Genomic DNA, 22704 nt, shown 5'->3' with positions numbered 1-22704 from the left:
ATAGTTGCTGTTGAACCAACATGAAGAGAGCTGTGATTCACTGTTTCAAAATCAAAATGTATTAAGAGATAAGGAAGTCCTAATTTAAAAACTCAATATTGTACCTGTGACTTAGCTGACCAGAAAAAGCAGAAAATACCATACTCTTTGCCCATTAACTCAGAAAAAGAACTGAAATCACAAAGGAGCTTAGAGCTAACCATGAACTGTAAGTCATTTAACTATTCCCAAAATTTCTATGTTCACATGCCAGTTGTAAAGCAGAAAAATACCCAGTTTCTACTACATTAAAAACACCTTATCCCTATACTATGACACAAACACAGTTATTGCTTATACTTGAGCAACTGCAACCCCTACTTCATAAAGAGATATTATCATTATTGCTCCAGCACTATTGCAGCAAGTATTGCACCACTGGTTCTGACTGGAAATGGGCATATTTAGCACCATGACAATTGCCTCTCTCACAGCCAAGTCTTGAACCTTTAGCTTCCATGGATGAACATACACCAATAACCTGAAAATTGCAAGACTCTTACTATGAAATACTCTTATTTGTCTACCATAATAACACTTGCAAAATGACAGGCATCGTGAAGAGATTGATCTACGAGAAAATGTTCATTCAAAAATAATTTGATGTTCCAGGAATCTTCAAGAAGTCCTTCATATTCTGCAATCCATCTTTTAAGAATGCTAATTTTATAATCTAAAAGCTGAATCCTTTTGCTGTGTGCAGAATACAATACACATTGACTAGCAGACAAGTAGGCTATTACAAAGAGGCGTTGTTCGTGGCTTCTAGTACATAATAAGTACCTCCAATGACACAATATATTGCTCTGATAAGATTATAAACACAATATCAGAAGAAAATCCATAAAAATCTAATTATGCACACAAAAGTTACAGCATGAAAAGCTTGCTGAGGCACTTGGACAAAAGGTTTCAAGTTAGTATTAATTTTAAACATAACACTACTGGTGGACTTAATTCCTAGAGAAATTTAATTTTAAAGTTTTACTACTAGATGATGATCAAAATAGCTTCAAGGCAAGGAGGCTTTTAGTGTTTCTTTTAAATTAATATGGGAATTTGATCCAAACCCAGCTCATATTTCCTGGAAATAGGGAAATCAGATGTCTAAGAGCTCAGTGATCGTAAGTTACCTGTAACAAACTCTCTGAGTCAGTCTGAGGCATTGCAATGCAGAAGAGGCATTTCAGCTATCACCTTTGAAAAGCTGGGAGCAGGGAAGCACAAAAAGCAGTGCACAATCCAAACTGCAGAAAGGAATAACAGAATGAACTCATCCTGTGTGCAGACATAACCACAAAACCCACGTACTTTATCCAGATTGCCACAATCACCTGTTTTGACCTGATGCATATTTTTTTATCTAAGTCTTGCCAATAACATGATATAGGATTTTCACTTCTCTATCATGACTACGGCCTCACATGAGTAATGGCAAAGCTAAACATAAGGCAAGACACAGATCATTAATAAATTTTTCAACAGGCAGATCATCCCTATATGTCTTCATCTGTTCAGCTGCTACAGGAGTAAACTAGAGAACAGTACTATGACCTTAAATCCTATAGGCATGATATGAAAAATATTTTTGGATACTCTTCCCCTTCCCATCAACAACAAGCATATATGAAGGAAAATAAATACCTTGCCAAGAGGCAAGTTTGTTAAGATTTTAACCTTAAGTTCTATAGAGTCAAAACTCTTACTTAGTGACAAGATTTTCATTGACAAGATGATTGAGTGCTAAATTCTCAACAGGACACCAGTGGAAGGAATCCAATTCTTTGTTCTTTGTGGTAAACATCAAGACATCCGAAATATATAAATACAGATATGAATTTATATATATATTTATAAACACAGAAACAGGAGATATGTATTTATACACACGTACCCTGATAATAAGAAAAAAATGTGAAGAAACGAAGTCTCAAGAGAGAATGACAAAATCTGAGCAGAAAAAGGAAGCAAGAAAAAAGGTGAAGCTCAGTTGTCTGCAGAGGCTGATAGCTCAGAGTGTAGTGCTGAAGGAGGTTTCAAACAAGAAAAGATTCATTGAAAGGGATGGATTATACATACAAAATCTTGCCATGGTATTCCTAAATTTTAAGAAGATTTTTGGGGAAGACTATTAAAAAACAGGAATAACCAAGTCAGGAACAAGCAATAAACATGCTGCAATAAATCCACCAGAGCTATCAGGAAGTAGGTAAGAAGCTGCGGAAGTAGCTGTCACAGAGACATGAAGTCAGATTTTCCTTTCAGTTTCCCCACTGTAGACCAGTGTTATTGCAAAAATGAAACTGGTGAAAAATGTATTCTGTGGTGTGTGATACCCAAGGCTGAAAGTCTGCAGAAAGAAGAGAAAAGAAAAGCAGGAGAAAGCTGAAAAGAAAAAATGAAGTCTGCTTATTTTTCTTTTGACAGGAAGGACAAAAACAAATGGAAAAATAAAAAGAGGGGAAAAAGGTGAAAAAGGGGAAAAAGGTGTGAAATGAAAAATAGGGGAAAAAAAAGAAAAGTGGAAAAAGAGTAAAAAAAGAAAGAAAATACAGAAAAACCCTTTTCTTCAAGAGACACTCTGCGGGGTTGTCACAATTGCCTGTTGCAGCTGGCTCTCAATTAGGAAGCTCCTTTCAAACCAATAGAAGTTAAATTACTGTTTGTGTCTTTAAGAGGAAGGTTATGTTCTACATACATATGCCCTTAAGCCCACGCTCACCAGCCATCTACCTCAGCCACAAATGCCTGGGCTTTGTTGTTGCAAGATGCTGCACTGAGAATCAGACAAACACCACACTTCCCCAGAAGAAGAGCATAAGCTCCGTTTGCTCTCGTGTTATTCACGTACAAATCCATGGTGAGGAGGCTTAGGCTGAACTCCAGAGCAAATGTGCCAGGGGTCCCTTCCACAGCCTCAGCACACATTTGGTATTGACGAGCTGTGCATCAATAAGGCCGAACATATCACAGTCCAGAGCAGTGCCAGTAATGTCAAACACAGATCTTCCTGCCTTCTGAGAATCTAAGAGCCAATGGCTCGAGCAAAACCACATCCCACTGAGCTTCCTGTTGGACCAGTAGATCTCAACTTAGCCTTCATTAGAGAGATGTGAACCTCAAGACCAAAAAAAAATTAATACAGGCAAAAAGTCTGTTTGCCACACACTTGTCACTTTAATAACTGTGTTCACCAGTAATAAATGCACAGGGTATTTAGATGGCCACCTTAATTAACAATAACATACTGTTTAACTCAGTGGTCTGCTCATCAAGAGAGACACAATAAGGTCTATTTTGCATTCAATTTTTTTATTACCATTTTCTTGCTACAATACTACTTTGTGCAAAGTCAAAAAAGCCAGAATGTATATCAATATTTACTTTAATTCATCTTTTCTACTCATTTCCTTCGTCAATGCTGCCACCTTCTGATGCTCAGCAGCTTCACCAAGCTCCTCAAACCCAGTTCTTAGGTTACAGCGCCGTGGACAAATCCCTCACTGCAATTTTTTGTGGCCCTCAGGCTCAGGAGTCCTCCCTCCCACCCCTTCCTACCCTGTTGCACCTACTTCGGTGGAGTTTTACTTAGGGATGGAAGCAGGGATTTGAAAGATGGAAATTTGTAACACAGCAGATGTTTGTGAGACTTATGATGCCAGAATTTGTTCAGTGGTCTGCTTCTAAATTGCCCATGCTCCCAGGTCACTGAGAACTTCCGGAAGTCACTGGAAACTGCTTTTTCTGCCATTTTTCCCTCTCTCCTGGGGAACTTACCATGGAAACTCACAGGATTTGTGAGTTTTAGCCCCTCTTTATACTGTTTCTGTGCCATAGCATAGTTTCCTTTTCTAAGCTCCTAGGCATGTCTAAACTCTTATTGAGCCTTTTTGGTTTAGCCAGCTGTCTGTTCTGTCTCTCAAGGCAACCTAGAGAAAGACAATGGTTTGTAAAGATGGAATCACTCTCTTGAAGGATATTAAATACTGACCTACAGCCTTGAGCTGAACTCTCCTCACTAGGAAAGCTGCCAGTTTAATATGCTTTCATACCCTTTAAGAGTTTCAGCAGAACTTGCTTCATTTAATAAAAACACAGGCATTGACATCATTTTGTGGGGAAAATTTTTATTTAAAAAATTTGTATTAAAATTTATATATTTTTTAATTATATTTAAATTTTTATATTAAAATTTATAATAAAAAAAACCAAACCAAAACAAAACAAAATAAAAAAACATCAACTCACAATTCAATGGAACTCTAGAAATCAGTTTAATGGAACACTTACCCTGTTCAACATAAACAGGTACAAGTCTTGGATTATAAATAGAATAGCAGTATTTGATTAGAAATTAAGAAAAAAATCTATATATTGTTATTACTATTTGTGTTACAATTAATGCCTACACCAAAAGCATGAAAGCAAAATTCATAGCCAAAGTCACAGCATCTGATGCAAGAACAGGCCAAGTTCATGTACAGCAAGCACAAATTTCAAGCTTAGCAGAGAGAAGAGACCAAGAAAAGGATGCTGTGAGGTGGTCTTACCCCAAACCCTTTCACTGGAATAAGAACTTATACAGAACTTTCTTATACTGCAGTTTAACATCCCAGCCTCTTGTCTACTGAAATAGAATCAGTCATTCTCTCCCTCTTTTTCACTCAGGGGCCTAATAAATCTTTAATGCAAACTGGAACTGCTCTGATCTGACTCCAGAGCAGACAGATATTTTAAAGCACCGACTCTCATACCCCAGGCAGATGGCCTGATCACTAAACCATTGGTTCAACAGGATGCCCATGTGCTCCATTGTGTTGAAGGTCAGCATCAGCCTCCAAGGGAAAAAGGCAGAGGAGCTCTCACTTCATGAATGGTGGCAAGATTGAAGTAACAAAATCCCCAGTCTTTTCAGAATTTGACATTTCTAGGCATAGTCATAAGTAAAACTGTACTTGGCATGTGGTCTGTATTGACAGAAATCTAGGCAGTCCCAGGATTAGCCAGTTTATTCTTGCTGCTAGGTCTTGGATTAAGGTTCCAAATTTAGCAGTAGCAAAACTGTCATGCCTATGACACCAGGCAGTGCAATACAGAGAAAGCCCTTACGAACCATTTGCACACCCAGGAGCAGCTTAGCCCTTCCTAATGGCACAGCACCAATGGGCAGACTGCTGAAAGGAATTCCTTTTAGCTTTGCTCTTTCCATTTTGTTTAGTTTTTACCTTGAGATGGTGTTCACCGGGGGCTCAGCAGTTCAGTGGGGCCCACACGTCTCTAGGTATGCATATGCAGCCACGATGCACAACATGATTGCCTGTAGCTTGTTGAACATCTGCTATTTTGGTGAATTATTTTAACAAGCCAAAAGAACAGTGCACTCCATTGGCTTTTAAGTGCTTTACAAGACATCTAGAAAAAGAGGTTATTCTCACAGTTGATTACTCACCAGAGCCAATTTCTAGGTAGTATGGAATAGTTTGTATATATATTATATAACATATATTACATATTAACATATTATATATTAACTATTAAAATAAAATCTCAAAGTTTAGCAAGTTGAAAATACCAGGTAAGCTTTTAATATCATATACGGAAAATGGTTTGAGACACGGAAATCTCTTAGTTGAGTACATCTCAATACACACTGATTATTTTTACAGGAAATCTTCTGGAAGAGCCACAACTCCACGTGAACAGCCTGTCAATTCTGCCAGCTGGCTCATCATATTGTGAAATGAAAAATAAAAGATCTATAGATTTTTTCAGTCAGTTTAAGATAGAGTGTAAGTGCAAACCTATGTTTGCTGCATAGCCAAAATTTCTCTGATAGAGAATGCAGATGCAGAGTCAGCTGCTAGAAATGTTTACACTGTAATAAATTTCCAAGATTAGTAATATTCTTTTTAGAAATTTCCAAGAATTTTAAAGAGACATTTTCACAGAAGTGTTCTGAAGTGTCTGCATAATAGCATAACCTAACTCTGCAAACTTAAACTACTCCTCAAACTCTTTTTTCCACACATTTAAAGGTTATTTACAAAGGGTAGATTCCACCCTTGGGTAAAGACTTTCACTTTAAAGAGATTCAGAGAAATAAGTGGACTACTCCTAAAAAAAAGTATTCAGTCATGAATAGAATAGAATAGAATAGAATAGAATAGAATAGAATAGAATAGAATAGAATAGAATAGAATAGAATAGAATAGAATAGAATAGTTCCAGAGCAAATAAAGTAGAAAAGCAAGTCTCTCATCTTGAGAGGCCAGTAGTGTTTTAAATAAAAAAGCAAGGCATATACAATATGCCCATTGAATGCTGTGGAAAGTAAAAGAAAGTCTGATCCACTGATGTCACTGACTACTGAATTAAGTCTAAAATATGTCAAGAGAAGGAAAGCCAAAAGCTGCAACTTTCATTCTTGAGAACAAACTCCTTGCATGTTCTTAACAAAAGATTTTTAATGTTATGTCAGTATTTTTGGCACTTTCACTTGCATTATTCTTTTAAGGTAGATGCTTTTAATTATAAAATACAAAAAACTACAGTTGAATTCTATAATAATACCCAAAAATAATGAGCTGTAATACTATATAAGGTTACACAGCCCAGTGGAAAATATGTGTATTCACTTCTTTAATAATATTTAAATTATGAAATTATTATTTTGTGTCCTCTGAGAATTTACTTTTTTTTTTTTCCTGGAGGACACATTTCTTCATGGTTTCTTTTCTTTAAAAAAATAGCAATTTCCAAAAGAATTACAGCAGACTGAAATAGCTTTAGGAGAGGGATGAATAAATCTGACAACTAGGCAGTGAACCTAAATATTGTTTCTTTAGAAAAGGGGTTAGAGTTTTCCAAGCCTTACACATTTGATTTATCTTTTCATACCTAACAATATGGAAAGAGAAAAACGATTGTACAGAAATGGGATTTTCTACATGAGGGGGAAAAAAACGGTGTGCAATCTGAAAATCTGAAAGAGGAGGAAGCTAACATAAACAGAGATGGCAAGGAGTAAAAATCCATATTGTATCACAACAATGGTGATATGAGATCTTGAATGCAGGTTATGAGCTCTCCCTGTGATGGTCAGTGGCATCTCACAGAAAGGAAACTCAGTGGAGAATCTTTGTAAATATCTAATCACTATGGCATGGTAATCACAAGGCAGCACCAAAATGAAGTTACCTCAAAAAGCTTGCTGTACTGTGAAATGCATTCATACCTAGCTCCTTATGCTGCATTTCCCTTCCAGCAAGATATTTTGGGAGATCTCCGTTAGAAATGCTGTATGGAACCAAAGAGGAAGTTGCACAACCTGTTGTGTTATAAGATAAAGCTGCAACATGTTAGTAAAAATGTAAATACAACAAAGGTAAAAAAGTTTGAAGTAATTCTAATCTATAAAATATCATATACGCTGCATTCTATATAGGTACTACCAGCAACCAAGAGCCAGGGTGTCTTCTCTAGGAAAACTCACACCTGTAAACTTGTGTATGTACCTGTATTATTTATGGCAAAGTCATCAAAAATAAACCTTTTTGCTCTACATTCATTACCAATGTGTCTCTGTGACCTGATCTGCAGGGAGACTTCAGCAATGTACATTTGCCACATGGATGGAAAGGAACCACAGGGGAAATTTGAGCTGAGCAGTCCAATGCATCTTCCTCACCTGTGAAACAGAACTCAAACCAGCACTTCTAAAGGAAGAAGTCTCCAAGACAGCACCATTATTTCTGTGTTCTCTGATCAAGAATGGACCTCCAATCTTCCTAGTGCTCACATGAGCAACATTTGCCATCTGTTTCTGCAACCGTTGTGATCATGAAGAAATATTATTATTTAGAGTTAATGATGCAGTGTCTTCTATCTGAAACTGCCGGTGGCAAGGCACAAGGTACAGGAGCAATAACCCAGGTGTGTCAAGCAGCCCTGTTGTCTCAATGAAATTGCCAATTTTGAAACCAGCACTACCCTTACTTCATAAGAAGTATAAAAAAAGAAACTCCTTCTCAAGTGCAAATAAAGAGCAAAAAATACAGTGGAAGATAAACATGAAAATCTAACCGAGGACAAGTAATTGGAAAGTAAAGAAGAGAAGACTTGTACCAAAAGTTTTCTAAAGACGTTTTTGGATCACCAGGCATAGAAGAGCTGCTTTAACACTAGATGTACAAGCACAGAAAAAAAAAAAAAAATTTAAAAAATACCCCCAGAGCTCAAATAAGTCTACTGTTATTTCGCCTTTGCCTCTCCTCTCAGCCCTTCTGTTGTGTTGGCTTTTGCTGTATCCAAGTAACAATCTCTGATCTCACTCTTTGACTGTTTTTTCCCTCAACAGCTATTTGTTCTTTTCAAACCTTATGCTGCTCCCCAAATTGGTTGCTTCAGCTGTTTGCTAAACCTCTGGAAAAAGAAAAGCAACAGTTCCTGTTACCAGGCAACATCCAGTTTCTTTCCTGTGAGGTTGTGACGAGGTACAGCACTGCTGCTCTGGCTCCATGGACTTCACTCCACAGCACCTAGAGCTGGCAGGCAGCAGTTAGACTCTTTACTTTGCTCTGAGAGCTATTTTTATAATTAAATAATGGAAAATCAACTTTCTGCAGCTTGATTTCTATGCAAAATTCACAACAGCAACAGAACTTAAGTGCAGTTTTAGTAAGGTTATTAGATTAACCAGGACTGCATGAATAAAGTAATTTGTCTAAATAAAATCTCATCCTTCAACGTGCAGGGTGATTGTTTTTGGCATCACAAATACATCACTTGTTCCTTTCACCTTTTTTTTTTCTTTTTGAATCAAGTGCTTTGTTCACTTCTTGTTCAACAGAGCTCAGCAGAGAAGGTTGGAACCTGCAGCCTGTGCAAATGGGGTGTTCTTGGTGGGTCTCCCCAAGAACTGTGCACAGCCACCCCAGCCCCAGAACTTCTTCCAGTACTGCCTGAAAAAGTGAAATTCACCTCATTTTCCATTCTTCTAGATAGACAGAATTTTATGTATAAATTCTTTTTAGTGAACTCATAAGATGTAGGATGCAGAGCACCAGTAACAGAAGACTTCTAGTTTCCTTTAAAATGCTTTTCCCATTCCCTATGGGCTTAGGAACATGAAGGGAATGTCTTTTCTGATATGATGGCACAGAATGTAAGCTGTAAGCTACCAATACCACAGTAGCAGTTTGAGCACAGCAGTCTCAAGCTCCAGCACAGCCTAATTTACCCAGTTTCTTGGACTCTGAAGTAAAGTCAAACACTAACAATCCCAAATGACATGGCAGATCCTAATTCCCTGCATGCAAAACTCCATACAGCCTGAAAATATCTCTACTGCTCACAGAGATGATAACATATCTTGCAGCACAGAAACAAGGCTTCACTCTTTAGTTAAATCGCTCCCTTCCTCCGTATCCCTTTGTATGAATTGCACCAGGCAGATTCAGCCTGTTCCTGAATGTAGGCTGCAAACACTAATCAGATCTCCAAAGGGGCCTTTGGAATGATTGACGGGGAAGCCCTTAATAAAGGCTTTCTGGTTTTGGCAGGAGAGCAAGCAAGAAAAGGAAGCAGCTTGAGTTACTTGAAATGCTGAGGTGGAGGCGTTTGATAAACTGTGATGGGAGAGATGTTTGATGAGCCCTGAGCAGAGAGCAGCTGTAGGAATTCTGATGGGCTGGCTGAAATGGCCATGGGAGGTAGTGGTTCATCCTGATTTTCCATTCTTGTCATTGACAGAGAGGGTGTATATAGAGTACAGTTAGCAAAATACAGATGAGAAGAATCACCTTAAATTTTCAGTGAAACAAGGAGCCTGGAGACCTCCCTGTCTGAAATCTTTGGAATGTCAAGGTCTTGGGGATCTCTGTTTTGAGAGCTCTCACTGAATTCTGTGGTAGATTTCTAAAGTTGTGAGAGGAAGAGAATTTTTAATTTTGCGTCCCAGTGCTGTTAATAGTGGAAAGGCTAGTGGAAATACTAGATTATCTCAAGTAACAAGTGATAGAACAAGATAAAACAGCCTCAAATTGCACTAGGGGCAATTAAGGTTGGATATTAGGAAGAATTTCTTCCCCAAAGGGTTATCAAGTATTGGAATAGACTGCCTAGGGTTGTGTCTCCATTCTTGGAGGTATTTGCAAGACGTGTAGATGTGGCACTTGGGGTCATGGTTTAGTGTTGGACTTTAGTTTAGTTTAGTTTAGTTTAGTTTAGTTTAGTTTAGTTTAGTGTTGGACACTGCTGGCTTAATGGTTAGACTCAATGTTCTTAGAGATCTTTCCCCACCAAAAATCTGTGTGACTCTCTAATAGTCTCAAGGAAATAAAGCACTTAAAAGCTGCTGAAGAAATTGTCCAGGAAGAAGCAAAAAAAGCTCAGACCATCGGGGTACTTGAAGAGGGCCTGAAGAGTTGCATTACAGTCAATTTACTTTGAGCAGCACCAACTAACTCACCAAGACTTTGCTTAACCAGCCAATGAGTGGAAATAAGTGATGTTTAACCAGTGAATGTTTATTCAGACTTCCTTTGGCAAAAGCAGAAGCCATTTGATTTTCTCACAATTATTATGTGCTGAGAAAAGGTAAATTGTTGCTATGAAAGTGAAAAGGTACAACAACCAAATAACACACCAGGCTAACAGTCCTGAGACTGAAAGATTTAAATATGGCTTCATGTACAGATTCACCAGAAATGGAACATTATAGTAAAATATGGAATTATTACACCTAATTCTATAAGGAGAATAGGTTATTGCAGATATATAACCCTGTTTGTGTGTTCTCCTGACTCGGTTCCATTCTGCAAAACAGAAAAGACAAAAGTGGCACTGTATACTTGAGACACATTCATATTCCACGTAAAAGACATGAGACTACTATTGAATGCATGTTATTAGTAACCAGTCCAGTTTTCCCTCAAGATGAACTCCTCATATTATCTCACTAACGCTACCTTCCAAGCTTTTTACTTGGCTTCTTTGTGTCCATTCATACAGCAATTACAGGTTATATTCTCTGACTTAGCCTAGAAAGGGTTTTTTTACATCCTTCCTTTCAAACATGGAAAAGGGAGAAAAAACTTAGAAAAAAAGCAACAGAGTTGGGCATAGTTCAATCTCAAAGTATTCTGTTCAGCCTCTAATTTAATTCCCAGGACATATCCATACTCAGTGACCCAAAAAGTCTAGCCTCCATCCCATGGAATTTTGCTATTAACTTCACAGTGATTCCACCTGAAAGAAATACATTCTTTCACCAGATTGAAAGGCTGAGGTACAGAGGGCAAAAATACTCATTGAAAATTCAACAAATGCATCACTTTTAGAAACAATCAAATTCACCCAGATAACCTCAGTTTGTCCTCCTTTATGACCTAGTTTAATGAAATCTTGAGCGAAATTTCACATCAAAATGTCACAGAACAAACACAAGTGTATTCAATGTTTGAGACTTTAAGGCAGAGAGGATGAGGTTATCTTAGAAGATATATCTTACTGGTATACAAGATGAATATTTTCTTATTTTTGCAACTAATAAATTTTGAACTTGATATTAAGACCTGCTTAGAGATAGAAAGTTTTGGCTGGTATCTCAATTTGCTAAAGTAGTATTTACATTTTTGCAGTAGTGTACAATGGAATCACTACTAGGATAGTGTCCTATCTTGGAATCTCTTAATATATTTTGATTGACATTTCTAAATGCTGACTTCTCTAACTCATAAGGGAAGTAAAAGAAATTATTATGAAGTTAACAGTAGCTTTATGAAGATAAGTTTCTTCTTGAAATATCAATTGGTAGCTAAGATTTGCCAAGCACCATGGATCACAATTGCAAGAAATTCTGAAATATAGCCAATATTATTGAAAAAAATGCAGTCAAATTCCCAAACTTTGTGTTAATCCTATTTGTTCTGTGTGCCTGCAAATTTTTCAACTGAAAATTATTCTTCTCTAAGAACATTTTCTCCTTTGCCAAAAAAAAGAAAGCCAAGCCCCCGAAAAAACATCAACAAGGGCAAAAAAAATCTTGTCTGTATTTTAGCATTAGATTCATCCAATTCTGCCAAAATTTTCACACTTCATAACCCATAATTCAAATAAGAATATGGTTTAACATAATAAAACTTGTTAACTTACCTAATACAATATTCTTATACAGTTTAATATTATGTTGTATCCTCAGTCTAGCTACCTGATTTGTTTGAAAAAGTATAAAGATGAGAGAAGGTATAATTAGGAAAATGGGGATATAATTTTATATGACTGGGAGAGAGGGGAGCAAATGAAGGGGTGATATGGAACTTTATTTCAACAAACTAACATATTACCAGTGATCTCAAGTTATATTAATTTTTTATCCTTTGTATTTTTAAAAGTTTACTTTAGAAATAAACTCCATGGGGTTCCTGGCAGAGCTGCTCTGCCACAACAGTTTATACCGACCATCTGTGGTGTGCCAGAAGCTTCCCGAATGTTCTGCCACCTGACTCAAAATCCTGAAGCTTTTCACGTTTTCCTGCCAATTTTTATCCATACTCTGTCTGTTTCCAACACTGAAAACCTAAAAAAGCAAAATATATATCTAAAAGATGCATAGGATAGTAAATTCAGCCATAATATCATGGCCAAAAGAAAAGACCAAAGACTACAGTAATCTGGGTCTGTGAGCTGTAATCTTTGGGGACAGTTGCATACTCTGAAAACAGAGTTAGAATTGTTAAAGAGCAAGGGGGCTCCTGCCTTTACCAGGTTCACAGCACACACAAAGCTCAGTGTGATTTTCTTTTGGCACACAATAATGTCAGGCCAGATGTAAGGCTGATTTCTATTTCCATAGGTGACCAAAACCTTTTTGTCACCACAGACAACATTTCTTCTGTCAGTGTTTCACTTTCTCACATGTAAAGCATAGAAAGTGTAACTATGCTGTGATAACATTTGGTCAATTTGCAATAAATGAAGACCCTCTTCTGGAAAACACAGAGAAAGTGCAAGAGAAAAAGGGCGCTAAACTAATTGAACCACTCTGCTCACCAACAACAGGAAAGGCCTTGATTCAGGAAAAGATTCAAATTTTTGCTGCATGGAAATGGACTACCAAAAAAACTATGAAAACTTAAAAACTCACTAAAAGCTCATATAGAAGAGCAGGAGTTTAACAGTCAGAAGCCATGTGACCAACTCTACAATAATTTCCTTTTCAAAAGCTAATAATTAAACATTATCAAAAATTTGGTCCTGCTGTTCCTGTACAATTCTAATGTTGGACAAGTCCTGAAGCATCTAGATTCAGGTTAATATTTTTCTGCTTAATCTGTATTTAAAGCAGATTCTAAAAATGCTATCAGCTATGACTACTTTAATGCCACAACACAGATAGCTATAATTGATCAATATCTTATAAATACATCTAACACTTGAGTAATAATATCCAACTTGCTCTTATGAATAGCTACCCACTGATGTTTTTAAACCAAGATGCTGTCAAATACTTTTCCCTGGCCACTTCCAGCACAGAGAGCTGCTTTTACATCCCCAAATGACTCTTTAATTGTGGTTGTCCCAACCCCAACCTGTTGAGTTTGCAGGTGTCTTCCAGCTGGGCACCCAAGAACAGTCAGGTTTCGCAGAGCCCCAGGGTCAGCCTTTCCAAAAGATCCCCTCTATCCTTGAGCAAGAATAGCAACAGGTTTCAAGGGAGGTGCTGTTTCCTATCCCTTCATGGAATAAGCCTCCTCTGTGATCATAAAGAGTTGTGTTCCATATTTGTTTGGCCGTGGTGTAACCCAAATCCGTGTCTACTCCTAACCAGGATGTTGAGATCCCACGGTTTAAATGCTTATCTCAGGCTGGGTTCTGCAGAAAATTTCCAGAAATGCTTTCCCAACAAACATGTTTAAGGAATATAAAAGAAAAGCAAATATATAGTGGATTTTTAGGAATTTGAGGGGGGTAGTGTCGGTGGTAGGTTGGTTTGGGAGTTTCCTTCGCTTTGTCTATCTCAGCTAAAGGATTTTGTTGACTTGCTTGGAATTCATACCTTGTGTAAGCCCAGTTTTTAAGAGTCATTTAGCTGGATATTCTCAGCATGCATTCTTAAACAAGTTTTTATAACTCCTGGAGCTCCTGTGAAAGAGCTGAATGTTGAAAAGCCAAGATCTTTTTCTAACTTTCCTCACATACCCTTTGAACTTTTTAAATGGGTAATGAATTTTCACAGCTACATGCTTCAGCTGGTTTCCTTGGATTGGATACTGATATTAAGAACACCACCAGCTGTCACTTCCTCTACCAGACTCTAGACAATGACTCAGAAGTGTGTTGGCCTTTGCATGTATTATCCAGCTTTTGCCAGCACAGTGGTCTCAAACCTGCATTGATAATTCCCATGTTACTGGATTAAGTATGCCTTAAAGTCATTCACAGACAAGATTCCATACCGAGCCTTTTACCCTATATTCTCTCTCCTGCTATTGTTGTCATATTTCTCTTTACCATTACTTTTGTAAATGTTATCAGTCTTTTAGATTACGCCAGGAGTTTGCAAGATGTTGGACAAAGGCCTATGAGAAGCAGCATGTCAACAAAAGCAAAATATACTGGTTTCAAACCAGCACTCACTGCATGCTCCACAACAGTAAAAATATTTTCAAAGGCTAATCACTTTCTCCTGCCATTAGCAGCATTTTGTTCCCTGTGACTGTACTGGGTTACCTTTCTCTTATGCACAGCTGTCTGACTGACCTCTGCCATAAGCTGCCTCTAGTAACAGATTACTTTGTCTCTGTCAAAAGCTGCTAGTGATTCTTTTCTCCACATAAAAATAGTTCTCTCTCCTTTTGGCCCACATGCATCTTTCCCACTGACAGTCTTCCTTTTATTTTTCTTTTTTTTCACTGCCTCCCCTCACAAGAGAGACTCCAAATGTTTACATTTCTTAATTGAATTTATGTAGAAAGGAAGTCCAAGTGAACTTTGGCTTGTGTTCAACAGTAATTCAGATAAGAATTAGAAGGAAGTTTGATTGTAAAGGAGAGAAATTAGAAACTCAAGACACCAAATGTTATTCAGTGGCATGTCAAATGCTTATCAAGATATCTTTATCACATATTTAATTGTTTCTTGTAATTTGAGTAATATGAAAAACCAGTAATAAAGAATGTCTCACTGTGTTTCTTTTTGAAGTGCTGTCTGAAACCCTGAAACATTTAAAAAGGATGCTATAATTAGACTTGGCTGGAAACTTTTTGATTAAACACTTTTCATTTTAAAAATGCTGATTTGTTAGAAGTGCAACTTTCTGCAGAAATGTATGTGTTTTAATGAAACTTTAATGAAAAAAACTTCTTAAGTCAAAACCAGAGACAGCCAGAGATGAAGCATGGCAACACTGATCTCACAAAGGTGGGATGTTGTTCTGCTGTGTCCTGAGACAGTGTTTCACTCTGGAGATCCCTGTAAATGATAAAGGATAAACTGCCACAGTATTAGAAATTTACTAACAGCTTATCTTTTCTTCCACATCTGATCTTGTCACCTGCTTTCTCCATAGCCATCTAAGCTCTTACTTATGGTGGAAACTTTGCCACTTTAGCCTTATTACGCTGTCCTGACTTACTGCATCCCCCTTTGCTATCCCAGTTCACTAGAATCCAAATTTTGAGTACTTCTGAATGTGTAACACTTCATTCCATTAGGTCACCCTCCCCAATGTACCCAAATTCAGGGGAGTCTCTTTAGTTGGGCAGCTTTCTTTAACTGGTCTTTTTATGAACCAGTTCAAGATGGCATATTCTTCATGTCAGTGAATTAAACCAAAGGTAAACCCCTCAAATTCTGCATGACTTTGAGAGTTCACAGAGTTATCTTAAAACTTTCATCTGCAATAAAAAATACAAGTAAACCAGTCAGCCAGTCAATTAAGACTGAAAAACCACTGTGACCTTTTCAATCTACTTTAGAAATTCATAAAGAATTGCTTTCCAGAATGAGTAGGATTGCTTGATATAGTGTAATAGACTGAAGCCAAAACTAACAAGATCTTTGAAGGTCTTGAATAGTCTGCTTCCAGTGAAGTCTAGAGTCTCCCAGACTTGTTACCTGGCACACGAGCTATACCATCAGTTCTCATGAACAGATTGTGAAATTTGCAATTTCCTAGGAAAAATTTTTGTGCTGCAATCTACCCTGATTTTTTTTTCTGTTGTCAGGCTGCTCACTTCTCATGCCAGCTGCTCCACCCACCTGTTCCCCTGTGTATAACTTAATAATCTCCATTTGATATAAACTGGAGCAGACCGAGGAAGTGTAAACTTTCAGTGTAGGATGATAGCATGGGGTGATTCTGGGGGAGTAGAATGTCTGGCAGTATACATTCAGCAGGCACAAGATTTTGATCAGCAGTAATGAATATATTGCTTCAGGAATAATCTTCATTAAGTTGGTTGGTGATGTGGGGATTGATTCTACAAGGTGCTGTTCATCTTGTAGCCACACAAACATTTTTTGAGCAAATGAAATGTTCATCTCCACTTTCTCATCTTCTAGCATTCCTCAGAAGTCACAGCAAGGATTCTGTATCCAAGCAGGAATTCTAACTCCTACAGTCAGAGGATGAACAAACTGACGGACACATTTTCCAGGCTTTGATCAGAAACCACCCTTCCCACACCATAAAAACACCCTGCTCCCACACCACTTTAAATCTCCTATGGTGCTTCCCATAGTCTAGGATTGAAAGGATGGTGAGGATTTCCTAGATCTTTACTAACTCACTGTTTCATTCCAATGGTATGAGTTCTTTGGTGAAAAGTGATTTACTGTTGTAGAAAATAGTGGTCTTTCTTCACATGTTAGCTGCTGGAAAGCTAAACATCAAAGTAGCAGGCAAGCTGAACAGACTCCCCTCCATTCTGAAAGAGAACTCTCAATTTGTGGTTTGTCCCATTCTTTCATAAGATGGCAAGAGCTGTTAGATCCCTTAGAATTCTTAATTTAGAGTCCCTTGTTTCTCTCCATTGACTGGTGAGGCAATCTAGATTAGCAGATTGAAGTAAATGTCTAACTTTAGAGAGATAAACTTTTAAAGTTGGAGTGTGATGTTTAAATAATGAACAAAGGTCATTAGCTAAGTAACTTAAACAACTTGTTTGGTTTACAGAATCAGAGAGTGGGTAAGACTGGGAGAGACTACAGTGGGTCATCTAGTCTAATCTCCCCGCTCAAGCAGGGTCACCCCAGAGTGCACGGCACAGGATTGTGTCCAGACAGTCGTTAAGTATCTCCACTGAGATATCTCTACAACCTCTCTGGGCAATTTGTTCCAGTGTGTGGTCACTGCACAGTAAACAAGTTCTTTCTCATGTTCAGGTGGAACTTCCTGTACATCCATTTCTGCCCATTCCTCTTCTCCTATTGCTGGGCACCACTGAGCAGAGCCTGGTCCATCCTGCTGGCATCCCTTCTTCAGATACTGACAGTCACTGATGAGGTCCCCTCTCAAGTAGTCTCCTCTCAGGGCTGAACAGGCACAGCACCCTCAGCCTTGCCTTGTAAGAAAGGTGCTCCCTTCACCATCTCTGCTGCCCTTGGCTGGACCTGCTCCAGGAGCTCCAGGTCTCCCTCGTACTGGAGAGCCCAGATCTGGACACAGCACTCCAGATGTGGTTTCACCAGGGCTGAGCAGAGGGGCAGGATCACCTCTCTTGACCTGCTTTGTTGTGTATCCAAACATTTCACCTTATTTAGTCCAGAAGTGCCACTGCCTTTACTAGGTCATTTAGGTAAGTAAAATGAGCAGAAGTTATCTGCCACGATTCTTAATTAGAGGGATAACTCACCACTGAAATCTATGTGGAGTCAGAAGTTTAAGTCTGGATAATTAAATACCTACACATCTGGGTTTCAATGTTCTTAGCATGCTGCATTTGCTCTTCTACTGATCTCAGTGCCAAGTTAACTCAGCATCTCTCATTTATCTGCCTGGATAAAAACTCCATTAAAGGCTGGCAGTAGCTCTAAGGATTAACAGTTGGGAGCACAGCTAAGTAAAGAGGTGTAGAGTCCATTTGGACTACAACAGTGAAAGCAGGAAATGTATCTTGGGGCAGGAAAATAGATCCAGCTGATATCATCTGGAGTACTTTGAAAACAAGATATAAAGAGCAGATCAGCAGAAGCTTACTGTGGAAGGATGGAATTAGAAATTACAAATTAAAGTCTATGCTACCCAGGAAAAAGAAGGAGCATTTATGACAGGCAAAACATTACTAATGCTTAATCCCCACAGGCTTAAGAAAAATAGCCCAGAGAACAGTATGAAAAAAGTAAAATAACGTTGCAAATTAATTTAGAGATGAAGGATAGGATCCCCTTATGCCTTTTTGGAGACAATGAGAGTTTTCTAGTTCCCCTCATTTAACATCAGGACAGTTATCTGTTAGCACTACAGGTATCTGCATTTCATTTATTACTTCCCTGCACAGAAATATTTCAGTTTGGTCTCTAATTATTACCTATTTACAATGTGTGTGCAGGTCCTTCTCTCCCAAATAACTTTACTAGCACTCAGTGAGTATTTTTCCAAGGGAATCCATACCTCAGTGTTCTGAAGGTACAGCACTTCTTTCTAAAATCTGACAACCATTGCTACTAGTTTTCCTCCAAATATCCAATTCTGTACTTTAGATGTTGTCACACAAGGTGGCAGACAGGAGCTCATGTAAGAAACCTGGAAGAATTTTTATTTCTGTAACTGTGACAAGATGCAGTCCTAAAATCTCCACATTTTAACCACACCCAAACACACAAACAGCATATTCCAGCTTATTTTACAACACACCACATGATGGCTGTTTCCAAAACCTGTCACCTGGGATGTACATCCACATATATTGACATGGATACATGGACTACAATTCTAAAATATTAACAGCTGTTCCATGTGGGCCTGATAAATACTCCTTACATGTATGACACAATTTGTTAAATTATTTCACTCTTACACTTAGGAAAGAACAAATCCTGCCAACATTTATGTATGTGCTTGGCTTTACCAGCCTGACTACTCCTGGCATCAAGTATGATTTTCATAAGATCAAGGCCTAAGATATCATATGCAATAACTTGGAATAGAAATGCTTTCTAAAAAAATAACACTTGCCCTAGCTGAAAGCTACTGAGATTTCATCACGATTATCATCAGCAGCCTGGTGAATAAACATGAGACACTCAGGCATTTACTCTGGTCAGGCATCAAGGAGGAGAACAATGTGAAACAAAGGAGGGAGAAATGAGGGAGAAGGGTAGAAATGGTTCTTCAGAGCTTCCAAGTGTTGCAAGTTACTCAGAAATGTCTGGTTATTCTTAGTGAAAAGTCAGGCATGCCTAGAAAAGCGCCAAATGTAGTTTTTTGGGATGGAATTTAGTGCTAGACAGATTTTGAAAGTAAAACTCTGGAATCACAGTAGCTTTGCTTCTGAACACCTGATTACTGCAGAATTGTTTAATGTATCTACCAGGAAAAGTAGATCTGTGTCTAAAGGCTTTCTCTTTCTTGTTATTGTAGTGGAAGAGAGTATATGACAGGATATAGGTGATTAATAAAGAATATCATGCTGCTCCATGTCTGATATGACCTAGATTTCCAAAAAGTGGGTATTTGCTAAAATGAATCATTTAACATCCCAAAAATACAGGGAAGCTGTGTCATAATGTGGCTTGAAAATCAGTCCAGTTTACTCCATAATTTCTTTGATAACAAAGAGAAGTTTCTTTTTATTTTTTAATAACTCTTCTGCTTTTCAGTGCCTCCTTCATGGCTTTTTCACAGCTGCTACTTATCATCATTAGATCTTCTCTCCTTAAATCACCCTCTCATTTTCTGTCAAATCCCAATTTCCATAAGGGATCTATTACTATATCTCTGTACTGAGAGGATCTAAAGAAGGCATCCCCTAAACAACCTCAAGTTACTGGGAAATTTAAAATGATAAGTCATGGACTAGCTAAACAAGTGACTTCTATTATTTCTACTGAAAACCTCAAGTTTTTGCATCTGTTAAAAAAGGGCTCCAGACTGTTGTATTCCTTGTACATGCTTCTAGTAGCAACTTATTTAAATTTTTTCTCATATTAAATGTTTTCTATACCATAACTGCACAATCTGGGAGTTCTTCCCAGCCATTTGGTCCCACTGCAGTCTCTGCATCCTGCCACTATGTCAAGACAGGCACTGACAAACTTTCTGACTCGCCCCACCACTTTTTCCCATTCCCTACTTCCCAAGGGAAGAAAAGCAGACATGAAAGATGGGAGAGGGGTGTAATATGCTGTGGCCAACCTCCAAGTAGGACAACAATCAGTGTGATCAGGTCCCAGTGTTTAGATATGGTCATTAGTCATTCAGTGTTTAGAGTAAAGCAGTCATTACCTCTTACATAAAATGAAGCGGTGTTGGAAGTGATCAGAGTCCAACTCCTTCCTTTAATGAGGGACAGACCCAGGAATATCATCCTGGATCTTTACATTTCTTGTAATAGAAACTTTCAAAGGCAGATGGCAGGCAGAGTAAGTTACGTCACTGGGACTTTCCCCGCTGTGAGGAAGTTATTCCTTATTGCTAATGTCTAAATTAGCCACACCGGAATTGCCTTCTAATTTCCAGATGCATTTGTGTGAGAGGAATGGAAAAGGATTAAGGGACTTAGCATGAAGGTGTTGTAAAAGTTACTTGTGGGCCAGATTGCAAGGGTTAAAGCTACTGCAAGGAACAGCTTGCTTAGCCATGGTGCCAGGTCTGAAGAGACTTGTAAACAAAAATTGACTCAACAGTAAAGGGCATGATTTCTGGAAGATGAATGACATTTTCCACAGGGTGTTGTAGGAGAAGGAATAAAGCGTACCATTGTCACAGACATATTCTATGAAAAATCATTTTGCCAGGATCTTTTCTCCTGAGAAGCTGGGAAGCTTAAGCATCTCCATGTTTGGCTGCTTTGGAATGTGATTTGGAGAATTGTTTATCCAGCACATGAAATTGGTTTTACTTGATGACCAATGAGAGACACCTGTGTCGAGGCTGTGAGCAGTCACAAGATTTTGTTATTCATTCCTTTTCTTTCTTTTCCAGTTTTCTAATGGATCCTTTCTCTCTATTATTTTTAGTATAAATTTAGTATAGCATTTTAATATAATATTATATCATAATAAAATAAATCAGCCTTCTGAAACATGGAGTCAAGCTTTTCATCTCTTCCCTTGTCCTGGGACCCTCAAACACAACAATATACCATAATTGTCCACTGCTTGTGAAACTGTTGAACCACTTTATGGTTCTTTCTTTCTTTCTTTCTTTCTTTCTTTCTTTCTTTCTTTCTTTCTTTCTTTCTTTCTTTCTTTCTTTCTTTCTTTCTTTCTTTCTTTCTTTCTTTCTTTCTTTTCTTTCTTTTCTTTCTCTTCTTTCCATTCAAAGAGGTTTCTAAAAACTATACCACTACTAGAGCTTATAACTTCCCGCTGTGATTTGTGGGCAGCTAGGCTGTTGTACTCCTCTACTTCTTGGCAGTGAAGAACAAGGGAAGAAATTGGAAGTGTCTTCCAGAGACACTACATGAAGAAACAGAAGATAATGAATTGCACGGCTACATTATGTAGTAAAAGACTTCAAATTTTCTTCAAACACTTTTCTGAGACATGTAAAAGCAGTAGGGTCACTGAATAAACAATCTTTCCCTTGAAAACTCTTAGGAGAGACAATCACAAAGAGAATATTAAAGTTCTTAAAGTCTTGATAAGATTATGGCATTACTTCTATGAGAAGATATGGTTTGGAAGGAGATATGCTCCTAAGAATAAATAATATTATCAAACTGGCTTCTGAGCATAGCAAATGGAAGCCTGCTTCATCTGACCTTTCTGTCTCTCTAAACAAAATTGCACACTATGCAGGTCTTGAGAGGCCTGAAATAGGGAGATAATTTTCCTGGTCTTCTTTTTCCTCTAGACAGTAGAAACAGATTGTGAGCAGGAATTCAGGAAATTCAAACCTTATCCTAAGATCTAAAAGCTGAGAGAACAAGTAGAGAACAAGTAATCAGAGCTGACAAAAGTTGGTGTACTGCAAAGAATTATTTAGAATTGTACCTAACATTTGCTAACCTCCTTTGTTTTCATACCAGTCACAGTACTCATTAGGTTCACAGGAAACCTTTGAGAAAGCCATTCTCATTTTGTTGTGCAAGAGGTCAGACATAGTTGGGTCACTTGATTCACCTCACTCTGTTCAGTAGAAACTCCAAAATGATAAGTGCCAGAAGCTGGAATGACAACCTGCTCTTACCTACCCTATTTGGCCAAGTTCAGTGAACAATGGCTCACTGAGGTATTCAAACTCTAACCCCCAGGGAGAATTACTCCTCCAGTTCCTCCTGGTTTCTCTCGAGCTATTTCAACTTCTGCAGACCAGCAGGCACCCCGCAGTGGGGTATAACTCTCCCTTGCAGAGTACAGTGGAAGATGGAGCAATTGAACGCAGAGTCCATCTTCAAAAATCTGACTCCTAAGTGATGTTCCTGACTTCTGCCAACACAACAGCACTCCTTCCCCCCTTGCCAGACTGTCCAGTCAGCCATCAGAAACAGCCTCATGGGA

The 22704-nt window shown here is 38.1% G+C and overlaps 1 long non-coding RNA gene across 1 annotated transcript; it reads right to left on the bottom strand.

Moving 5' to 3' along the window:
* Positions 1–10656: 10656 nt before the first annotated feature.
* LOC135299950 (uncharacterized) lies at positions 10657–13766 on the bottom strand. The gene is made up of 4 exons (XR_010361792.1): positions 13629–13766; positions 12499–12616; positions 12193–12247; positions 10657–10853 (listed from the first exon to the last, which is right to left on the bottom strand). It is a non-coding gene; the product is annotated as an uncharacterized LOC135299950 (long non-coding RNA).
* Between the last annotated feature and the right edge of the window lie 8938 nt (positions 13767–22704).

Source organism: Passer domesticus, chromosome 4 (assembly GCF_036417665.1).
Source record: "Passer domesticus isolate bPasDom1 chromosome 4, bPasDom1.hap1, whole genome shotgun sequence".
Taxonomy (NCBI): Eukaryota; Metazoa; Chordata; class Aves; order Passeriformes; family Passeridae; genus Passer; species Passer domesticus.
The sequence above is the reverse complement of the archived record's forward strand: the minus strand, read 5'-3'. Positions and strand labels throughout refer to the sequence as shown.